Consider the following 14,093-nt stretch of genomic DNA (forward strand, 5'->3'; position numbering starts at 1 on the left):
TAAAAGCCTTCCCTGTCGTAAGGGATCGTGCGAAATTAGAAACGGAACTTTTCAGCATATATCAGCAAAGAATCGAAAATCTCTCAAGCTTTATTTTAAGAAAAATTCACGTCTTCAAACTCTTGTATGGAAACCGTCCGGATCCTGAGATAATTCAAGTGATTTTGCCGAGGTTACTGCCCCAAGTGCAAGACTTTATTGAATTAAGAAATCCGACTACACTGGAAAAGTTATTTGAGCTAGCAATCCAGTTTGAAAGTAGAAGAACGGCGGACATTGAAAGAAGACGCCATTATCAACAGCGAAACCAATTTGGTGCGCCAAGACTACAGCAAACTCAAGCACACGGCTACGGAAGCAAAGAGAATCAGTGGGCAAGGAAACCCGAGCATTCAAAAACAGCCGGCGAACGTCGACAGTTCAATAGCAATCCAGGAAAAAAGTCTCAAAGCCAGTGGAAAAAGAAGGAAAGCACGGAAATGAAAAATAAGTTAAACTAAAACGGATTTCTGCTGACGAGAGGGTGCGGAAATCCGAAGGCCAAGAAAACCCCTCTTCCTTCAAGTTAAATACAGTAATGGTGAAAAATTTGACTCTTCCGAAGATTGAAGTGTTGGTGAATAATATCCCAGCCACCGCACTCCTGGATACAGGCGCGCAGTGTTCCTGTGTGGCAGAAGATTTTTTTAGGAAGTATTTTCGGAAATACCGCATATATAATTCGGATAATACGACAATGTTAGCGGCGCAAGGAGAAAAATGTAAGTGTATAGGTAAAGTACCGCTGTATGTCCGTATCAAGGACGAACAAGTAAAGGTGATATTTTTTATAGTAAAGAATCTGCAAGCACATATAATTTTAGGAATAGATTTTCTTTCAGAGGCACAAGCAACGCTGGATTTTAATGAAGCGTCCCTTAAGCTGACAATGAAACCAGTTCGTGCAGAAAAGGCTGAACCGCGGATGTTAAATCTTGACCACCTGCCTAATGACGAGCAAGGAAGAATCCGACAAGTGGTAAGTGAATTTGCTTCGTTATTTAGTGATATTCCAGGATTTACTCAGGTTACTAACCATAGTATTGACACCGGAGATTCAATGCCAGTTCGCCACAAAGCATACCGGTATGATAAGAATAAGGAAAAAATTATAGAATGGCATATCACCGATATGCTACGTAAAAAGATCATAACGCCCATCTCAAGTAGTTATGCTAGCCCGGTGGTTTTATGTAAGAAAAATAATGACTATCCTTTGACACATCCAAAAAGGTGTAGATTCGCAATTGATTACCGTAAATTAAACTCCATAACTAAATATCCGGTATATCCGTTACCTATTATTGAAGAAATTCTAAGGAACATAACATCCACCAAATATATGACGAATTTAGACTTAACGACTGGTTATTTTCAAAAAGGGGTTAGGCCTGAGGACGTGCCTAAGACTGCTTTTATAACCAAGTCTGGCACTTATGCATTTTTGCGTATGCCGTTTGGCCTTTCAGGGGCGCCGGCAACATTTCAGCGATGTATGGACATTGTGTTAAGACCTGTTCTTGGAAAGTCCACATTTATCTATTTAGACGATATCATTATTACTAGTGATAATCTCGACCAACATGTACAGGATTTAAGACAGATGTTTTCTTTATTAAATGAGGCCGGTCTAAAAGTTAATGTCGAAAAGTGCAAATTTGCAGCCCCTGAATTAAAATATTTAGGTTACAAGATATCTCAGAAAGGAATAGAGACAGACGAATCAAAAATAATCGCTGTACAAAAGTATCCGACTCCAAACACGGCGAAGAAGCTCTCTTCTTTTCTAGGACTTTGTTCATATTATAGGTCCTTTATAAAAAATTTTGCAGCTATTGCTGAACCATTGTTAAAATTAAAAAGGAAAAAGGCAAGATTCTCGTGGACGGCCGAAGCCAATAGTGCTTTCGAAAAATTAAAACAAGCATTAATGCAAGACTCTGTGTTGAAATTTCCTGAAAAGGATGAGAATTTAGAAATTTCAGCGGATGCTTCGGATTATGCGGTAGGAGCGGAACTTTCGCAAAATCAGCAGCCCGTGGCATTTTTTAGCCGAACTTTAAATCAAACACAAAGAAACTATTCCGCGACCGAGAGAGAGGCACTTGCAGTTCTGTTAGCAGTGCAAACGTTCCGAATCTATTTTGGAAAGGCGCCAATAACAGTGTACTCTGATCATGCGGCGGTAACTAGATTGTACTCAGGGAAAAACTTATCCCCAAGGTTAATAAGATGGGCACTCAAGCTACAAGAGTATAATCTGGTAATCAAGCATACACCCGGAAAGGAAAATATCGTAGCAGATGCCCTATCCAGAATTAAAATAGATGAAGAAGGTAATACCGTAAAGGTGGCAATGCTCACAGCATGTACAATAAATTCCCGAGAAACTGTAATAACCGAACTGGGTAAGGATCCTGAGTTTGGGAGCATTTATGAGTATTTAAAGGATCCTGAAAATTTTAGCCACCAAGATATTGTGGCGATAAGAAATAGGGCGGCCCATTACGAACTAATAGATGGTCTATTATTCTATACAAAAACTACGAATTCCAATAACGAATTTCGACCTGTTATCCCAGCTAGTCTTAGATTAAATATCCTGCAGGAGCTCCATGACAGCCCTTTAGCTTCTCATGCTGGTATTCGAAAAACTATCCAACGCGTACGCGAGGCAGTCTATTTTCCTGAACTGCAAAAGTTAACAAGGGCGTATGTCCAGTCCTGCCCAACATGTCAGGCAGTTAATTATATTAATTTCCGCCCGGCCGGGTTTCTAAATAGTATTAAATCCGAATTTCCAAATGAAATAATTGGCATCGATTTATTGGGCCCTTTCCCAAAAAGTCAGTTAAATAAAAGTCGCTATCTCCTTGTTATGGTTGATCATTTTAGTAAATGGACCGAAATTGTTCCCTTAAAACGAGCCTCCGCGAAATTAGTTACTGATTCTATTTTAAATAAATATATTTTAAAATACGGGGCGACCCTAAAAGTTATATCGGATAATAGTCCTCAATTTGTAAGTAATATATTTGAAGACATGTGCCAAAAACTGGGCATACGTCATTTAAAAATGGTCCCGTATCGGCCGCAATCAAATATAGCGGAACGGGTCAATAGAAATATAGTGAAAATTATCCTAGTTATGTTAAAAATTTTCATAAAAGCTGGGATAACTATGTCAATGAATTAGCTTTCGCCCTTAGGACCGCAAAACATGATACAACGGGCAAAACTCTGTGCTGAGTTATTTTTAGGCAGAAAGATTATAACGCCGTTAGATAAATTATTTTATGTGCAACAAAGAGCCCCAGAATTTAAAATGGGTGATATAGAAAAACTAATTAAAGAAGCAAAAAAGAATACTGAAGTAGCACAGAGAAAACAAAAACTATATTATGACTTGAAACGACGGGGAGTAACTTATAAAGTAGGGGATGAAGTTTTAAAATTAAGCATTCACTTTCTTCAGCACCAGAAGAGAAAACTGCCAAATTTTTTCCACGAATTGAAGGACCATATGTCATAGAAAAAATAACTCACGCTGTAGTAGTGTTAAAAGCTAGAAATGGTGAAACCTGCTCCGCAAACATTGATCAAATCAAACCCTACTATGATCGTAATAAAATGAAAATTTTCAAAGATCTTTTGCATGACCCGGCACGGCAGACACCGCAGGCACAAGCTCCAGAGGGGGGAAAACGACAAGTACAAGGGCAAGCCATTAAGAGGCAGGAGCAAGTGAAAAGAAAATTTCCCCGCGGAAAAATTGAAGGTAGCATGAAAAAGAAGCCGTTCCACCGTCCAGAAAAGAGAGCTCACGATCACCCCCAGAATGAAGAAGGGAGAAGGACGACGTATGCAAAGAGAACCAGGAGAAATGACGGCAACTATAACCCGGCTCTAAACCGGAAGATCTACTCATCCGACAGGACTCTCCGCAGCAAATGTCGCCGAACTGCGGAAGGGCCACCAGCGACGGAGGAAAAGTTACAAGGAAAATTTGAACGGCCAGCAACGAGGTCCAAGCAGGAACACGAAAGAAGTTTCCCGGTTCCGCCAAGACCAGCTGCCATCAAACGACCAAGACCACAGGCAGAAGCGAAAAAGAAGGTATTCAAGGGTGACCGAACTCGAGAAAAAAGAAAGCATCTAGAGGAAGGCACTGAAGGGCGAGCCCGTACAAGAAGGAGGATAAATCAAACAACAATCTGCACTACCTTTCAGGACTGGGCCCAGAAAAGAATGTCCGAATATCACAAAGATAAGTAAAATTTTATGTTACTTTGCAAACTTAAGTTAATCTTTCATTCTTACTGCAAGTGGCAGATTTCAAGAAGTTTTACCTCATGCGAGGTCTACCTTTATCGCCAAAAGGGCGAGAAATGAGTTGTTACCGATTTTGGTATTATGTTTTTCAATTACTCGCGCGTAAAACTAAAGTTCATGTATAATAGCGTTGTGTAAAGACTTAAATATTGTAAAAGTTAGTGTATAAATTTTATTTAAAACATTCTGGCAAGAAAGAAGTTTTAGTCTGAAAGACTTTTTGAAATGTAGTATTTCAATGTAGAAAGAATTGGCACTTGCTTTGAAAAGAATAGAAGTTAACAATGTACTACTAATGTATTGTTTTCAAATGTGTAAAATTAACGGCATGTTAATATGTTCTTATATACAATGTGAACTGTTATTTTAAATGTTAAGAAATACCGTGATATGGTAAAAGTGAAAGTAATGTTAAATTTTTTTTTATTCGTGTGACTGTAAAAAGACTAAATCATGGTGAATATGTGTTAAAGGTTGAATGATGTAGTTAGGCTCTCTGACGCTACACTTCAGAGTTAGCCACTTTCAGAATAGTACCTGAGGGCTTAGAGTTGAAATTAGGGTGTGTTACGAGGTCTTGGTATGTTGAATTTTAACACGTTAGTGTTTTGATTGTAGGAGGAAGTGTTGAACACATAGACATAAACACATTCGTGTTTGGTGTTCTTTTACAACACATGTGAGAGAGCACGGGGAGAGATAACTAAAATAGTTATGAATGAAATAAGAATGTTAAGAGAAATATAATTATACATGTTACTTGCCATTTCATTGTGTAACATTTCATTAAACTAGTTTTCCTTCCAGATCTCTGGAAGGAATTAGATTTGAATAAAAGCTTCTGTTTAGATGCAGTACAGATGAAAAAAATTGTGTGTCCTGGGAGCTGCTATTGTAAAAACAAATTTCTTTCTTTTCAATTTCTAGTTTCTAGCGAAAAATGTTTGTAAAAGATTGGCCTCGCGTTAGATTCTAGAGCTTAAAGTTTTCAACAAGGTCGTTTTAGACCTCAGTTTCAAACTAATTAACTCTGGCGGGAAGTATGTAAGGATCTTAAGTTTTACTAACGTTTATTTTATTTTAAATCTTTACTATCACTTCTTATTTTCTACTTCCGGCCAGAATTATAAGCGTTAATGTATTTATGCAAAGTTTGTCTGGCGAACGCCAAGTATTTAAGTTGTGGCTTTTTGCCAAGCGAAAGAGAGGAAGCAGTGAGTCGAAGCAGGCCGCTTACCTTAGAAGTTTTACTCAGTTGCTGGTTGCCTTCCAGGCCAGAGGTTTTAATCCTCTTGATAATTTTTAAACGTATTGTAGTGTTCACAGTTCTCTGTACTACATACGGCTTCCTGTTAATATAAGGCCAATCTTCCACGTTTATTATTTTAAAGTTAAATTAGAGTTTAGTTTTATTTTTTATATTTTTACGTTTAGACCACAAGTAGTGGGACTGTGTATTCCGAAGTACGAAAGTTATTGTAAATAGAAAAAAATAAAGGGTTTTGTATACCTTCTTGTGTATCCTGTCTACTTCTCACAGTGACTGAACATAGCTTTAGTAAGCTTTCTGTTCTGAGTCAGGTCCTTGCATGTTCCCGAAGAAAGTAAGACGGAACATTGAACCTGATAAAGTAAATGTTTCCGAATGGCGTGATTTATGACGTCTCTTTAAATCGCACTTTATTCGCACGTGGTAGTTGTTTACTGTAACTAGAGAAGTTTTATTTGCTCTAAAGCGTTGGGTATTTCGGTTTGCAGTTCAGTTTTTAGAAAATAATTAGATCTTGTTAGACGTGAATTCTTTGTTTTTACCGTTGCAATGTCGAAGCGTCGAAAATGTTTAACAGAGCATGAAATAGCAGAAATGATGCAAAATATTTCAGATATTGATTCTGAAATTCTCATATTGATTCTGAAAGATTAACTGAAAGACATTTTCCAAAACTTTGTTCAGAAGAGACTGATAAGAAAATGAGACGACGATGCTTCGTTTGTTCACATTCCCTGAAAAATCCTCCAAAACGGCAAATGAGTTATTACGAGTGCAAGGAATGTAACGTAGGACTGTGTGTAGATCCCTGTTTTCAAATTTTTCATACGAAAAGAGAATTTTAAGTAATATTGTTACGAATTTGGTATTTAAAAAGCTAATGTTAGTTCAATTACAAATTAAATGGTTTTATTTCTCGCGCAGTGCAGCGCGTGACGAATATTAAAAGAAAGCTAAGCCGGAAAATTGAAAATACAAGAGCGCGTGCATTAAATAAATAAATATCTCTTTTTTGATTTCGAGAAAGTACTGGAAAATTCTAGCGCGTGATTTTAAAATCTTATAAAAGGGGGAAAACATCTCAGTTTGTAGTAGTTGCTTAAGATGTACTGGAAAATTCTAGCGCGTGATTTTAAAATCTTATAAAAGGAGGAAAACATCTCAGTTTGTAGTAGTTGCTTAGTTTGTTGTTGTTTAGAAAACTACTGTGGTTGATTGTAGCGAATTCGCGGATTAGCGTTCTTTAGCTGTTTTGAATTACGTTCTATTGGACATTTGAGTAGTTAAAAGATAACTACTGTGAGATATTGTAATACTGCATGATAATTTGAGAAAATTTAAGCATTTTTGTTGTGATAATAATAAATTTTTGTTCATTTTTCATCGGACTTGTGCATTCATTTCATAACGAACCCGTACGCTCGCAACAATTTTTGGTGTCAGGAGTGGGGTTTGAATGCCAATAAGAAGAGCGATGGAAGAACAATTCAGGCAAATGATGACTGCATTTGCTGCTTTCCAAGAAAAGATGGAAGGGGCCGTCAACTCCGTTAAGGAAGAAATGAAATTGGGCCAGGAATCCGTTAAGGAAGAAATGAAATTGGGCCAGGAATCCGTTAAGGAAGAAATGAAATTGGGCCAGGAATCCGTTAAGGAAGAAATGAAATTGGGCCAGGAATCCGTTAAGGAAGAAATGAAATTGGGCCAAGATTCCGTTAAAGGAGAGATGAGATCCGTTAAAAAGGAAATGGAAGCCGTTCACGAAAAGTTGGAAGCTGGTCAAGTAACTTTTAAAGAAGACATAAAAGCTGTACAAGAAAAGATTGAAGCAGGTCAAGACGAAATGAAAAGAGAAATAACCTGCGTAATAGAAAGTAAATTTGAGGCTATGGAAGACAGAATAGGAGCTGTCGAAAATAAAGTCGGGCAAATTGAAGAAAAGGTTTCTTCTGTCAAAGATGAAATAGAAGATAGAGTGTCGGCTGTGGAGCAACGAGTCGAAGGAAGAGTTTCGGCCTTCCAACAACAAATTGAAGAAAGAGTTTCTGCCGTCGAACAACAAATTGATGATAGGGTTTCTGCTGCCGTCGCCAACGAAGTTGACAGCCTAAAGAAGTGCATAGCGACGGTAGGAAACAATTCTGAAGGTTTCAAATTTTTATCGATGCCTGCTCGTTCCGTTCTGAAACTATCTACATATGATGGGAAGACCTCCTGGCAGGTGTATAGGACACAATTTTCTATCGTTGCGGATGCGAATGGATGGGATTCCCAAGCTAAGGCCTGTCATCTCGCCGCTTCTCTGAGAGCAGACGCAGCGGATATCCTGCAGACGCTTCCCGAAAATCAAAGGCTAGATTTCGAAGCTCTATCCGGCGCTTTGGAGCTGCGCTTCGGCGAGAAATGTTTAAAAGACTACAGCAGGCTCCAATTAAAATCTCGTCAACAGAAGCTCACCGAAACGCTTCAGGAGTTCGCCACGGATGTTGAAAGGCTGTCACATCACGCCTTTTCGGAGTGCCCGACAGAAACAAGGGAAATCCTGTCCCTGCAATATTTCATCGATGGCATCCGGGACCCTGAAATACAGAAAGCACTGCGAATGGCGGATGTAAAGGATGTAAAAAGCGCTCTGTTGTACGCCGTGAAATTGGAAGCAGCCCAGCAAGCAACTCTTAGAGATCGCTACCCAGTCAGAGCTGTGCGAGTCCACGACCCAGGGGACCAATTGATGGCTCGTTTAGATGATTTATCCAGACAAGTCGATGCTTTGATACGGAGTAGCAGTGAGAACAAAGTGGCTGTAAGATGTTGGAGATGTGGTTCTGAAGGTCACTTACGACGGCATTGCAGAACACCCCAGGGCACGGAGAATGAAACGGATGAGTTGACAACACCAGTGAATGCTTTAAGACGGAATAGTGGTGAAACAAAACCGACCCTAAAGTGCTGGAATTGCGGTGTTGAAGGCCACCTACGAAGGAACTGCAGAACTCCCCAGAGCACGCAAAATAAGGCATACGATTTAAACAGACAATTAAATGCCACGGGAAGGAAAAGGACTGACAAGAAACTAAAGTGCTGGAACTGTGGAGCTGAAGGCCACGTACGAAAGAATTGCAGAACACCCCAGGGTACGAAAATTGAGAAAATTTCTGAGCAACGACGCAGGAAACAAATTAATGACCATATCGAGGAACGGAGGTTGCCAGATAATGAAAAACCCTGTTTTAAAGCGCTTAAGATCTCTATAGTGAGTGGCAACAATAACGGACTGTCCATCAATGGGAATATCGATGGAGTTCCTTGCAATATGATCATTGACACAGGAGCTAATGTTACCATCATTAGGAAAGATTTAGCTGAACAGTTTAAAGATAAACTTATTTGGACGCCATCCTGTGTTACCCTTCAGACTGCGTCTGGTGAAAAGATCGACATAGCTGGGAAGTTAAACGTGAAAATCACATTTGGAAGTGCCGCCTACCATCACACGGCATATGTGGCGGATATTACAGATCCATGCATACTCGGATTGGACTTTTTAAGGAAATACAATTTTTCCTTAGACTTGAAAAACAACAAACTGCTTTCAGGATCTGAAGACATGACTATCCATCCTAAGAAGGGATCCTCACCTGGAAATGCCGACGCTTTGTCCGAAAGAACCAGCTCGAGAAACAGCCGAAATCATGCTAGGGTCGAAAAGAAACACCAGACTACCAGCTATTCTCCATCTCAAATGCTCTTCGGTCGAGACCTTCGTCTGCCTTGTGACCGCCTGTTTCATCGCCGTACGGATGCGCCTTCATCGCCTGAGGAACACATCCAAGATGTCAAGGCCCGTTTTGAAGTGATGCACCGTTCCGCACGAAAGCGAGTCAACTTGGCGACGGAGAAGATGAAGACCCGCTACGACACAAGAGCTACTGAACATCAGTTCCACGAAGGAGACAAGGTGTGGTTGTGGAATCCGACTCGACGGAAAGGACTTTGTCCGAAATTACAGTCACCTTGGGATGGCCCGTATACAGTCCTAAAAAGACTGAATGACGTCGTGGTTCGGATTCGTAAGTCTTCGAACTCTAAACCTAAAGTCGTTCATTACGACAGGTTAGCTCATTACTATGGCCATAGTACGTAATGTAAATAATTGTAAATAGTATCAGACCATGGTCCTTTTTGTTTATAAATGTGTATTTGATTTGATTTGTATTTAGTATTTGATTTGCATTTAGTATTTGATTTGTATTTAGTATTTGATTTGTATTTAGTATTTGTTTTGTATTTAGTATTTGATAGCATTTGATTTGTTTAAGTTAGTTATTGCATTTATTGTTTATATTGTTTGATATTGTAATGTAATGTTTATGCCTCAGTTGCATTTATGCCACAGTTGTAAGTTTAGCTTCCTGTCCAGGGATTGTACTGCCCGGGACGTGCAGTCCTTGGGAAGGGGGCAGTGTTACGAATTTGGTATTTAAAAGGCTAATGTTAGTTCAATTACATATTAAATGGTTTTATTTCTCGCGCAGTGCAGCGCGTGACGAATATTAAAAGAAAGCTAAGCCGGAAAATTGAAAATACAAGAGCGCGTGCATTAAATAAATAAATATCTCTTTTTTGATTTCGAGAAAGTACTGGAAAATTCTAGCGCGTGATTTTAAAATCTTATAAAAGGAGGAAAACATCTCAGTTTGTAGTAGTTGCTTAGTTTGTTGTTGTTTAGAAAACTACTGTGGTTGATTGTAGCGAATTCGCGGATTAGCGTTCTTTAGCTGTTTTGAATTACGTTCTATTGGACATTTGAGTAGTTAAAAGATAACTACTGTGAGATATTGTAATACTGCATGATAATTTGAGAAAATTTAAGCATTTTTGTTGTGATAATAATAAATTTTTGTTCATTTTTCATCGGACTTGTGCATTCATTTCATAACGAACCCGTACGCTCGCAACAATTTTTGGTGTCAGGAGTGGGGTTTGAATGCCAATAAGAAGAGCGATGGAAGAACAATTCAGGCAAATGATGACTGCATTTGCTGCTTTCCAAGAAAAGATGGAAGGGGCCGTCAACTCCGTTAAGGAAGAAATGAAATTGGGCCAGGAATCCGTTAAGGAAGAAATGAAATTGGGCCAGGAATCCGTTAAGGAAGAAATGAAATTGGGCCAGGAATCCGTTAAGGAAGAAATGAAATTGGGCCAAGATTCCGTTAAAGGAGAGATGAGATCCGTTAAAAAGGAAATGGAAGCCGTTCACGAAAAGTTGGAAGCTGGTCAAGTAACTTTTAAAGAAGACATAAAAGCTGTACAAGAAAAGATTGAAGCAGGTCAAGACGAAATGAAAAGAGAAATAACCTGCGTAATAGAAAGTAAATTTGAGGCTATGGAAGACAGAATAGGAGCTGTCGAAAATAAAGTCGGGCAAATTGAAGAAAAGGTTTCTTCTGTCAAAGATGAAATAGAAGATAGAGTGTCGGCTGTGGAGCAACGAGTCGAAGGAAGAGTTTCGGCCTTCCAACAACAAATTGAAGAAAGAGTTTCTGCCGTCGAACAACAAATTGATGATAGGGTTTCTGCTGCCGTCGCCAACGAAGTTGACAGCCTAAAGAAGTGCATAGCGACGGTAGGAAACAATTCTGAAGGTTTCAAATTTTTATCGATGCCTGCTCGTTCCGTTCTGAAACTATCTACATATGATGGGAAGACCTCCTGGCAGGTGTATAGGACACAATTTTCTATCGTTGCGGATGCGAATGGATGGGATTCCCAAGCTAAGGCCTGTCATCTCGCCGCTTCTCTGAGAGCAGACGCAGCGGATATCCTGCAGACGCTTCCCGAAAATCAAAGGCTAGATTTCGAAGCTCTATCCGGCGCTTTGGAGCTGCGCTTCGGCGAGAAATGTTTAAAAGACTACAGCAGGCTCCAATTAAAATCTCGTCAACAGAAGCTCACCGAAACGCTTCAAGAGTTCGCCACGGATGTTGAAAGGCTGTCACATCACGCCTTTTCGGAGTGCCCGACAGAAACAAGGGAAATCCTGTCCCTGCAATATTTCATCGATGGCATCCGGGACCCTGAAATACAGAAAGCACTGCGAATGGCGGATGTAAAGGATGTAAAAAGCGCTCTGTTGTACGCCGTGAAATTGGAAGCAGCCCAGCAAGCAACTCTTAGAGATCGCTACCCAGTCAGAGCTGTGCGAGTCCACGACCCAGGGGACCAATTGATGGCTCGTTTAGATGATTTATCCAGACAAGTCGATGCTTTGATACGGAGTAGCAGTGAGAACAAAGTGGCTGTAAGATGTTGGAGATGTGGTTCTGAAGGTCACTTACGACGGCATTGCAGAACACCCCAGGGCACGGAGAATGAAACGGATGAGTTGACAACACCAGTGAATGCTTTAAGACGGAATAGTGGTGAAACAAAACCGACCCTAAAGTGCTGGAATTGCGGTGTTGAAGGCCACCTACGAAGGAACTGCAGAACTCCCCAGAGCACGCAAAATAAGGCATACGATTTAAACAGACAATTAAATGCCACGGGAAGGAAAAGGACTGACAAGAAACTAAAGTGCTGGAACTGTGGAGCTGAAGGCCACGTACGAAAGAATTGCAGAACACCCCAGGGTACGAAAATTGAGAAAATTTCTGAGCAACGACGCAGGAAACAAATTAATGACCATATCGAGGAACGGAGGTTGCCAGATAATGAAAAACCCTGTTTTAAAGCGCTTAAGATCTCTATAGTGAGTGGCAACAATAACGGACTGTCCATCAATGGGAATATCGATGGAGTTCCTTGCAATATGATCATTGACACAGGAGCTAATGTTACCATCATTAGGAAAGATTTAGCTGAACAGTTTAAAGATAAACTTATTTGGACGCCATCCTGTGTTACCCTTCAGACTGCGTCTGGTGAAAAGATCGACATAGCTGGGAAGTTAAACGTGAAAATCACATTTGGAAGTGCCGCCTACCATCACACGGCATATGTGGCGGATATTACAGATCCATGCATACTCGGATTGGACTTTTTAAGGAAATACAATTTTTCCTTAGACTTGAAAAACAACAAACTGCTTTCAGGATCTGAAGACATGACTATCCATCCTAAGAAGGGATCCTCACCTGGAAATGCCGACGCTTTGTCCGAAAGAACCAGCTCGAGAAACAGCCGAAATCATGCTAGGGTCGAAAAGAAACACCAGACTACCAGCTATTCTCCATCTCAAATGCTCTTCGGTCGAGACCTTCGTCTGCCTTGTGACCGCCTGTTTCATCGCCGTACGGATGCGCCTTCATCGCCTGAGGAACACATCCAAGATGTCAAGGCCCGTTTTGAAGTGATGCACCGTTCCGCACGAAAGCGAGTCAACTTGGCGACGGAGAAGATGAAGACCCGCTACGACACAAGAGCTACTGAACATCAGTTCCACGAAGGAGACAAGGTGTGGTTGTGGAATCCGACTCGACGGAAAGGACTTTGTCCGAAATTACAGTCACCTTGGGATGGCCCGTATACAGTCCTAAAAAGACTGAATGACGTCGTGGTTCGGATTCGTAAGTCTTCGAACTCTAAACCTAAAGTCGTTCATTACGACAGGTTAGCTCATTACTATGGCCATAGTACGTAATGTAAATAATTGTAAATAGTATCAGACCATGGTCCTTTTTGTTTATAAATGTGTATTTGATTTGATTTGTATTTAGTATTTGATTTGCATTTAGTATTTGATTTGTATTTAGTATTTGATTTGTATTTAGTATTTGTTTTGTATTTAGTATTTGATAGCATTTGATTTGTTTAAGTTAGTTATTGCATTTATTGTTTATATTGTTTGATATTGTAATGTAATGTTTATGCCTCAGTTGCATTTATGCCACAGTTGTAAGTTTAGCTTCCTGTCCAGGGATTGTACTGCCCGGGACGTGCAGTCCTTGGGAAGGGGGCAGTGTTACGAATTTGGTATTTAAAAGGCTAATGTTAGTTCAATTACATATTAAATGGTTTTATTTCTCGCGCAGTGCAGCGCGTGACGAATATTAAAAGAAAGCTAAGCCGGAAAATTGAAAATACAAGAGCGCGTGCATTAAATAAATAAATATCTCTTTTTTGATTTCGAGAAAGTACTGGAAAATTCTAGCGCGTGATTTTAAAATCTTATAAAAGGAGGAAAACATCTCAGTTTGTAGTAGTTGCTTAGTTTGTTGTTGTTTAGAAAACTACTGTGGTTGATTGTAGCGAATTCGCGGATTAGCGTTCTTTAGCTGTTTTGAATTACGTTCTATTGGACATTTGAGTAGTTAAAAGATAACTACTGTGAGATATTGTAATACTGCATGATAATTTGAGAAAATTTAAGCATTTTTGTTGTGATAATAATAAATTTTTGTTCATTTTTCATCGGACTTGTGCATTCATTTCATAACGAACCCGTACGCTC

The sequence above is a fragment of the Stegodyphus dumicola genome, chromosome X1, assembly GCF_044657685.1.
Source record: "Stegodyphus dumicola isolate Sdum_Otavi_A_Nest chromosome X1, ASM4465768v1".
NCBI lineage: Eukaryota > Metazoa > Arthropoda > Arachnida > Araneae > Eresidae > Stegodyphus > Stegodyphus dumicola.